This window comes from Myotis brandtii, unplaced genomic scaffold, assembly GCF_000412655.1.
Source record: "Myotis brandtii unplaced genomic scaffold, ASM41265v1 scaffold68, whole genome shotgun sequence".
Lineage (NCBI taxonomy): Eukaryota > Metazoa > Chordata > Mammalia > Chiroptera > Vespertilionidae > Myotis > Myotis brandtii.
In genome coordinates this window covers 285,581-295,018 of record NW_005370657.1, presented here as the reverse complement: position 1 = coordinate 295,018, position 9,438 = coordinate 285,581, and the positions used below count along the sequence as shown (strand labels likewise).

The following is a 9,438-nucleotide window of genomic DNA, read 5'->3' as shown; positions in this document are numbered from 1 at the left end:
GCACCTGTGGGGGGGTATTTCGGAGGCGCTGGGACCCGCAGGGGGGGAGGAGGTGGGCCTAGCAGGCAACCAGGCAGCCAGGTAATGGGGGGCAGTGGGTTCCAGCCCCAGAGCCCGAGAGGCTGAGGGCCGGGTGTGGGATGAGCGGAGCTGAGTTCTAATCCCTGTCCCACCTCTTCCCGCGTGGCCCTGAGCCAGCCCCTGCGCACCTCGCCTGCCTGCAGGGCTGGCCCTCCAGGCCCCTGTCCATCCCTTTCATTCGGGGCCAGAACAGCGGGCCCTGAGCGAAGTGCTGGAGGGCACAGAGGGGACTTGGGTGGGGAGTCAGCAGCCCTTTAGCCAGCTCAGCGACATGACTCCTCATGCCGGCGCCTTGGGAGCTGGGACCAGAGAACCCACAGCAGGGCCTGGGCTCTGGCCTCCTCTGCTCCAGGCCTGGGAACCGGCGTCTCAGCGGGGAGAAGGGTGACATGGCGGCCTAGACCGGGAGTTGGGTGCCAGCCCCTCCCCTGAAGCTATTTCCGAGCCTCCCGTGTGGACTAGGAGAGCCTGGGACAGGGAGCGAGTGGTTAATGATGGAGGCTCCTCAGGGTCAGCGGCTGGAAGGTTGGCGGCTACAGCCCTGACTCTACAGCTACAACCCAGTGTCCTTTCCTAGGAGGCTCTGTGTGTTTGTGTGTGTGTTTGTGTGAACACGGCCCTTCTCAGACGCCTGCCCCTCCCTGCGCTGCTGGTGGGGCTGGAGGAGGCGAAGGGGCGGGGAACGGTTCCCCCAGGAAGGATGAGAGGCACTGGATGGTGGTTATTTATGATTTCAAGGCCCCGCTGAGCCTGGGCTGCAGGCCCATCGCCAGGCCCGCTCTGCTGCTCTGTTTGAAGCTCTCAGCTCTCATCTGGCTGCAGCCATCTCCCCAGTCAGGTGCGGGGTGGCTCCAGGGGCAGGGCCAGGCCTGGCTGCAGAGCTCTGCCAAGGAGGGGACAGCAGCAGGGCCACCCTCCCTGCCCCTGGCCCGCCACGCCGGCAAATGCATCACAGACACATACACGCACGCGCACATGCACACAATTACACGCACACACCTCTGTGTGCAGCAAACACGCTTGACCTTCTCACACCCGACTCTCCCACGTGGCCCGGCCGTGTGTGTATGTGTGTGTGTGTGTGTGGCCTGCGGGCCCTGAACCTGAGGCCTGGCCTCCTGCCAGGGCCGCTTCTCCTGGAAAGGATTTCTCCAGAACCTGTGGTTCTAGGCTCTATGCCCCGAAAGGTTCTAGACTCTGCCACATACCCTCAGAGCTTCAGGAGCCTCAGGATTCACCAACTGTATTTAGAACCCAGACCCCCCAGGAATTGATGGGAAGTAAAGGTGTGAGCCACCCAAGATCCCCCAGCCAGTGAGAGGAGCGGCTGTGATGGGGCCCCAGACCCGCCCGCACGCCCACGCTTGCAGCCATGGCTGTCCAGCTCACAGTCCCTGGCTGACGGCATCTGTGGAGAGAACAGAGGAAAGGGGGAGGCATGGAGGACCCTCGGGGGGCTGTGCCGTCCGCAGGGAGCTGGTCTCACGGTGGAGCCAGAGGTCAGGCTGCGGAGTCACCTGCGTCTCAGGAGGCTCTCGGGCAGGGAGGCCACAGGGGACTCAGAGGGGTCAGAGAGGCCCAGCCCCTGAGACTCAGGGACCCCTGTGGCAGATAAGGCGCAGGACGGGGAGCTGCGGCCTGGGATTCAGTTCTAGATCTAGCTGTGTGACCTTAGGCAAGGCCCTCTACCTCTCTGGGTCTCAGTAAAAATAAGGGGGCTCGGTTCCTTCCTCTCGAAGGATTCTTCCAGGAGGAACAGAGGAGGGTTCTCTGAGCTCCCCCAGCCTCTCTTCCCAGCAGCTTCCCAAAGGCTGTGCTTGGGTGTGGGAGTAGTGAGCTCCGGGCACGGGGGTGGGAGTAGTGAGCTCCGGGCACGGGTGCCTGGTCGTGGGGAAGCAGAGTACAAGTGACACACTCCCAGCACTAGTCATGCCACTGGAGGTGCTGAGCGGCTAATAGGGTCACCATCTCTTCAGCACCTACAATAGGCTTTGCAACCCTGTTGTCTGGTTTAGTCTGTGCAACAGCCTCATGCAGTAGTTACCATCATTATCCCCATTTTCCAGATGAGGAAACTGAGACCCAAAGAGGCAGGTCCCTGACGGAGTTCATACAGCTGGCAAGTGTGAGCCCAGTCTGGGGACGCTGCAGTGTCTTGATGGTTGTTAGACAAGTCTTCAAAGTGAGTCTAGAGCAGTGGTCCCCAACGTGGGGCACACCCCCCCCAACAGGGGGGCAGCTTGATTTTTAACGGGAGCAATTCGAGAATGAGTTATTAACAGTGAATTTTTTGCATTTCTTATGGCTCTAGGGGCCTCATATACATTATATAAATATATATTGTGACATATTTATGCATTTCAGTTCTCTATCATGTTTTGAAACTTCATTTGCTATTTTTTATATCATTTCATATTATTGTTATTTTTAAAACAACTTTTTAGTGATTTCTTCCTCAGCACTTCAACTGTCCTTTCGTTCTTTTATTTTTCTCTTTCATGGCTGCCATGTTCTTTGGAAGCTTGTTTAGACCAAGTTAATGGCCTTTTAGGCTTCCTCCACGTGAATAGGAGTTCACTTTTTGAATAATAGGAATTATATGTCACAGGGTGGGCATCAGGATCTTAGAGATGCTTAGGTGGGGACGTGGCCAAAAAAAACGTTGGGAGCCACTGCTCTAGAATGATCTCCCAAGTGGGAAAGGAGACAGAGGACACTCCCAGCGCAGGGCCGTCCTGCGCAAAGGCATGGTGAGGCCGGAGGGGTCCGCGTGGTGGGCAGTGAGGCCGGAAGGATCCGGGTGGTGGGCAGTGAGGCCGGAAGGGTCCGCGTGGTGGGCAGTGAGGCCGGAGGGGTCCGCGTGGTGGGCAGTGAGGCCGGAAGGATCCGGGTGGTGGGCAGTGAGGCCGGAAGGGTCCGCGTGGTGGGCAGTGAGGCCGGAGGGGTCCGCGTGGTGGGCAGTGAGGCCGGAAGGATCCGGGTGGTGGGCAGTGAGGCCGGAAGGGTCCGCGTGGTGGGCAGTGAGGCCGGAGGGGTCCGCGTGGTGGGCAGTGAGGCCGGAAGGATGGAGGGAGGCCCCGGTCAGCACCCAGAGGCCCCCGTTAGCCAGCGCCGTGTGCAAACCACCCAACACCGTGGCTTCACACAGCAGTGCACTCACCTCTCTGTGAGGCCGGGCGGACTGGGCTCAGCCGGGCGGTTCTTGCTTGGAGTCCTCGTCCCGTTGCAGTCAGGTAGCGGCGAGGGCTGGAGCTGGGTCCGCTGAAGGCTCCACGGGGCTGGTGGCCTCTGGGTGCTCCACGTGCCCTCGCCTGGGTGATGTTCCAGCTCAAGACACAGAGGGGCCCGGATGCTCACACCATCCTGCTTCCTCTCCTCCCACCTCCCACAGCCTGCGGCCACTCTCCCCCCACAAGGAATCGCACATCACATCTGCCCACTTCTCCCAGCAGCCACCCCTCTTACCCCTTCATCTCCCTCCTGGCCCGGGCGCCAGCTTCCTCCAGGGCCCCAGCCTCCAGGGTGGCCCCCGGGACCCGCGCTGCATGCAGGCACTGCAGGTCTGACGAGGTGTCACCCCGTTTCATGACGCCCTAGAAACTCCGTCCTGATGGAGTCTGCTCCTTCCCTTGGCTTTGCTGGGCCCCCCACGGACCTGGCCCTGTCCACCCCCCACTCCTGCTCCAGCCAGACCAGCTACTTTCCAGGCCCGGGGCCCTTGCCTGTGCTGTCCGGAGGCCTGGAATGTTCTCCCTGTCACTGGGCCAGCTGTTCGTTCTTTAGGACTCACGGGGGCCTTTTCCTCCTCGGGGAGCTGCTCCTGCACCGCTGGCCATGGTCTGTTCCGTGCTGTCTGCCGCCCCCGCTAGCCTGTCCTGGAGAAGCTGCGTCGTGTGGTCTCTGATCTTCCAGCCCAAGGTCTGGCCTGGCGCTGTGGTCGCCAGAGCTGGTGGAAGGATGGCTCAGTTCCCCCCGGTCCCACTCCCTCCCACCCCATCCTGCACCCCTGTTCTTCCCCGATCTGCATCCCCATCCAGATCTGGGTCCCAAGCCCAGCTGTGCCGCCCTATGGCACGGAGCCTCAGTTCTCCCATCTGCAGGATGGGGAACCGCAGCGCGGCCGTCCTAGACTGTCGTAAGGATTAGGTGACGCATGCACCTGCTTGGGTGTCGTTGAGCTCAGTGATGTTAGCTGCTGTTGTCATGCATTGTCTAGCGGGGCTCCCGTCCCCGCAGCTCTCTGCTCCCAGCTGCCCATTGTGAACATTCCTTCTTCACCAGGGACACTGGCTCCTGCTGCCGTCCCCGGGACATTAGAACTCCAGCTGATTTTTGAAACTATTACCTGTCTGTCTGGGTTTTCTGGGCGCCTACCTGACTAGTGGCCAAACAGAGACCTTCAAGGAGGAGCGGGCTTCTGCCCAGCAGGCCCCCTCACTCCCCACATCTCCCCACCAGGAAGCGAGGTGACCCCGGGCAGGGCTTAGGCACCTCTCGGCGGCAAAGTGGCGCTGGTAGCGGTGGTGCTGGCCCCTCCCCGGGTCGTGGGGGACAGGGGACATGTGCAGAGGCTTAGCTTGGCATCGAGCCGTGCTGAGCGCTGGGGCCTCGTGGCCCGTTCAGTGCAGCCGCAGCCCTCCACGCGGGCTCTGGAGTGAGGCCAGAATCCACACTAATCCTCCGTCCTCGTCCCCGATCCCCGTCTTTCCAGGCTGAATGTTACCCTGATTATGTGGTAGGAAAATGAAGAGAACATTTGTTCTTTTATATATATATAAAAAAATAGCATTTTCTCCGTTTACAAAAGTAATACATGTTAATTGTGGATAATTTTGAAATTAAGATAAACCAAAGAGAAAATTCAAAATGCTCTGTAATTCCTCACCCTCCACAGGCACTTTGTAGTGAATGGGGAGCCCGGGAGGGGTCACAGGCTCCCTCGGTTTGCAGCCTCATTGTCCCTTCAGGGCAGAGCCCGGGTTTCTGCAGTGCCTGCAGCCTCCACGGGCGTGCTGCTCGGAGAGCTCCCCCAGTAGCAGCTGTGAGGAGGGCAGGTCTCAGCCCCGACCCAGCACCTGCTCCCCAGCATTGCCGGGGTTCCGAGGCAGTGCAGTTTGGGAAGCAGCCCAGAGCCCCGCTGAGTGGATGCTCTCGCACAGTAAGCCCGTCCTCTACTGCTGAACCCGGAGGTGGTCCCAGGCTGTGATGTCAGCGACGCCACATTAGCATAGCACCCTGACCAGCGACACCCGCCCACCCCCCACCCGGTTCCTGGAGCCAGTATTAAGGAGCTTCCCCCACCCCCCACATTCGCTCCTCTTCTCCCCAGAACATTCTGGTAAAGTAGGGACCATCTTCATCCCTGTCCTGCCGATGAAGGAGCTGTGGCTGGGGGGCAGGGCGACCACACTCCACTGTCCCACAAACGGTGGCCCTTCCCTCCACTCCCTCCCACCGCCCTTCGCTGCGGGTGAGCTTTCCCGTCTAGATCTAGAACGTCTGCTTCTGTGCTAGGCAGGGCCGGTGCAAGGCGGCGCCCAGCCCACGCTGTCCCTGCCCCAGGAACCAGCGTGTCCTGGTGACCGGCGAGCCACAGCGCCGTGCTTGGCTGGGCTGGAAGGGGCAGCCTCACCCCCCCGGGTCTCGGGGAGGGGGTAGGACAGGGTCGAGGGGAGCGGGTAGGACACGGTCGAGAGGAGACAGCAGATTCGGGGGGCGGGGGCAGTGGGGCTCAGACCAGGAGAGGGGTAGCTGGGAGGACATGGGCAGGGGACCCTCGGTTGCCCGGTGCGGGAGCCCGTGGCAGTAAACACAGCCACGTGAGCGTGAATCCTTCTGGGGGAAACCCTTGGCTGGGAACAGTGCGGTGATGGCAGCGGATTCTATTAAAAGCGGTTCTCATTACCGCGCTGTTAATTATTAATAGGCCCGGGCAAATAAAGGATGGGAAAGCCCAGCTGGGCCTGACTCAAATCTTGCCTCCGAAGCAAATGGCTTTTGGTTCACGTCCAGGAGACCCAGCCACGAACGCGCTTGTTGGGAAAGCAGTGACAACCCGGAGGCGGCCGCAGCGGACGCACCGCTCATACCTGCTTTAGAAAGGTGACGACGAGGGAGCGGGCCACAGTCGGGGCCCAGGGATGGCAAACGCGGGGCCTCTGCGTTCAGGCCCAGATGACCTGGGTGTCCTATTCGGGGCCCAGCGTTCCACTGGGGTGGACACTGCAGACCTCTCCTCCTCTAAGCGCCGCCCAGACCCTGGGGCTGTCCAGCCGCTAAGGAGCTGCAGGCAGAGCTTTCTCCAGAAGCCACAGTGAGAACAAGGCAAGACAGTGTGAGGTTTGGGCTGAGGAGACCCCAAGAGAGAGAGACTTTGCCCCTCTTTTCTACTGCCACCCGCCTTATCTTCACCGAACTCCTATCCACCCTTCAAAGCCCGGCTCAGACGGCCTGTCCTCCAGGAAGCCCTGCCCAGTCCCAGCCATGTTAACAACCAAGGATACAGATGCTGTCCCTGCTCTGCTGACAGTTTAGCAAAGTTATTAATCAAGTGACCATCACAAACCAGGAGGACAGAAGGACACCGTGCTCTAAAGCAGGGAGATGGTGCACGCTGTTTGGGGGAGCACACATGGTGAGTGTAGGGCTCGGGGGAGGGAACCCTGGTAGCAGTGCATGCTGGGACTTGTGCTTCTGTCTTCGGCTCAGAATGTCCAAGGGCCAGCGCGTGGGCCAGGAGCAAAGGCGGCCTTCACTCAGCTGAGCAGCAGTCGGCAGGAGCCCGCTGGAAACTGGGAAACGGACTGACCGAAGCCCCTCGGTTCTGTTGCCCAGACCGAACACGGAGACCCGAGTGTGGCCATCAAAAAGGAATAAGCGAACAGGACCAAAGGCAAGCTACACGGCCCGTCCACGTAGAGTCATGGGGTGTGGGTTGGCGATTCTGTGTTTGTGGGACATGAAAGATCAGTCGGGAGCTGAAAACCAGGTATTGCAGGCTTTATTAGGAGAAAGACCTGCCGGGCTGTCTCGCAAGGGGAGAGCAGCAGCCCATGCAGAGGCGAGCAGTCCTTCTGAGGGGCGGGATGGGAAGGAATGGGGCTTAGGGTACTCGGGCGAGCTGATTGGTGGCTTAATGAATGGTCCATATAAGGTACGTTACGCTGTCTCGCAAGGGGAGAGCAGCAGCCCATGCAGAGGTGAGCAGTCCTTTTGAGGGAGGAATGGGAAGGAACGGGGCTTAGGGTACTCAGGCGAGCTGATTGGTGGCTTAATGTATGGTCCATATAAGGTACGTTAAGCACTCAGGTACTTAGGGACAAGGGCTTAGGGTATTTGGCAGGTGCTGAATGGTGGCTTAATGTATAGTCCATATAAGGTACATGGTTAGGCACTCAGGTATTTCCGGGCTGCAGGCTACTGTTACTCCGCCCACCAGTGGGGGGAAGGGAGGATCCAGCAGGACAATACAGAGGGGAAAGCGCCAGCCACCAAGGCTGTGAGGAAACTGCAGGACCTGGGAAAGAAAGCACATTCATTCTAAACGCCGGGGGAGCAGGCCTCGGACAGCCGTTTCCTGCAGGAGCCAGAGGAAGACGCCGGAAACTGCGTGGCAGCTTCAGCGGCAAACCGGGAGCAGAAGGGCAGCGGGCGGCCCGGTGGGCGGGAAAAGGCAGCCTGAGGATATGAAAAGGGACAGGACGGTGGAGTGGGTTGACCTGTGGTCTCCAAAGAGATAGGTCCAAGTTCTAACCGCCGGTTCCTGTGAACGTGACCTTATTTGGGAAAAGGCTCCTGGCAGATACATGACGTTCAGAGTCTCAGGGTGAGTCACCCTGGATTAACGGGGTGGGCCCTAAATCCAACGATAAGTGTCCGTATAAGAAGCGAGAACACTCACCAGAGGAGAAGCCACCTGGCCGACGTGGCTCAGTGACGGACCGTCGACCTACGAATCAGGAGGTCCCGGGTTTGATTCCCACGCCGGTTCCTGTGAACGTGACCTTATTTGGGAAAAGGGTGCTGGCAAATACATGACGTTCAGAGTCTCAGGGTGAGTCACTCTGGATTAACGGGGTGGGCCCTACGTCCAACGATAAGTGTCCGTATAAGAAGAAGCAAGAACACTCACCAGAGGAGAAACCACCTGGCCGACGTGGCTCAGTGACGGAGCGTCGACCTACGAATCAATCAGGAGGTCCCGGGTTTGATTCCCAGGCACCTGCCTGGGTTTCGGGCTCGATCCCCAGTAGGGGGCGTGCAGGAAGCGGCCGATCAATGGTTCTCTTTCATCATTGATGTTTCTATCTCTCCTTCTCCCTTCCTCTCTGAAATCAATAAACATGGGAAAAAAGAAGAGAAAGGAGTCATGTGCCCACCAGCCAAGGAGTGCCGGCAGCTGCCAGGGGCCAGGGGAGGCGCGCGGAGCAGCTCTGACACCTGGGTTCAGACGTTGGCCCCAGAACTGCGAGAGAATACAGGTCTGTCGTTTTAAGCCCCCGCTGTGGGAATTTGGTTGAGCAGCCCTAGAAAACGAACACAGATGGAGTGAGGAAGGGTGGCAAGGGGAGACAAAACCACAGCAGCGGAATTCGCCTCCATCGGAGGCAGCAGCAAGCGGAACCTGCCACGCGGAAAATGACGTTAGTGATGGAGCGGCCAAGCCTCGAAACGCGTCCTAAAAAGTGTGACAGAAACCGAGAGATGGAAACAGACCATGAGAAGGTGGTGGGGACGAGGCGGGGGCGGCAGGCACGTCATGAGATTGTTGGAGAGAAGGTCGGGATAAGAAACAATTTCGAATAAAAGAATGAAAAGCCACCTGTGGCTTAAAAGGAAACAAAGAGATCCGAATGTCCAGATTGGAAAGATTCAGGGCATCTGGGGGGGATCAGGAGAGCCTTCCACCGAGACTTGTTCTGGAAAACAGTGTAAATTATGCAAATAAGGACCAGGTTGTACGCGCCTCTGGGAAGAAAATCGGCTTAACTTGTAAAAGTACCACCCCAGGCTGGTCTCCGCTGTCACACTGGGTGCTAAGAGATAAGGGACACGTGTTGGCAGAGTTTGGGGGGACAACTGAGGCATTTTTTACTGAACCATCAGCTGGGAGTCCAAGGACCATAACCCCGTGGCTGAAAGTCTGGGCATTAGCATTGAAACCAGTTAAAAAACAGCGAGTGTGAGGAGTTATTATAAAGGTTGTTTTCAGACCTAATACAAATGTCAGAAAGTATTCTTTTTCTTTCTTTTCTTTTTTAAAATATATTTTATTGATTTTTTACAGAGAGGAAGGGAGAGGGATAGAGAGTTAGAAACATCGATGAGAGAGAAACATCGATCAGCTGCCTCCTGCAC

At 58.5% G+C, this 9,438-nt stretch overlaps 1 protein-coding gene and 1 long non-coding RNA gene across 2 annotated transcripts in view; one reads left to right on the top strand and one right to left on the bottom strand.

Annotated features, from left to right (window-relative positions):
• The window catches only part of ZDHHC12 (zinc finger, DHHC-type containing 12), a 590,635-nt gene that overhangs the window by 472,937 nt on the left and 108,260 nt on the right, over positions 1 to 9,438 (bottom strand). The window lies entirely within an intron of this gene.
• Positions 5,994 to 7,969, top strand: LOC106723922. The gene is made up of 3 exons (XR_001359668.1): positions 5,994 to 6,715; positions 6,790 to 7,234; positions 7,460 to 7,969. It is a non-coding gene; the product is annotated as an uncharacterized LOC106723922 (long non-coding RNA).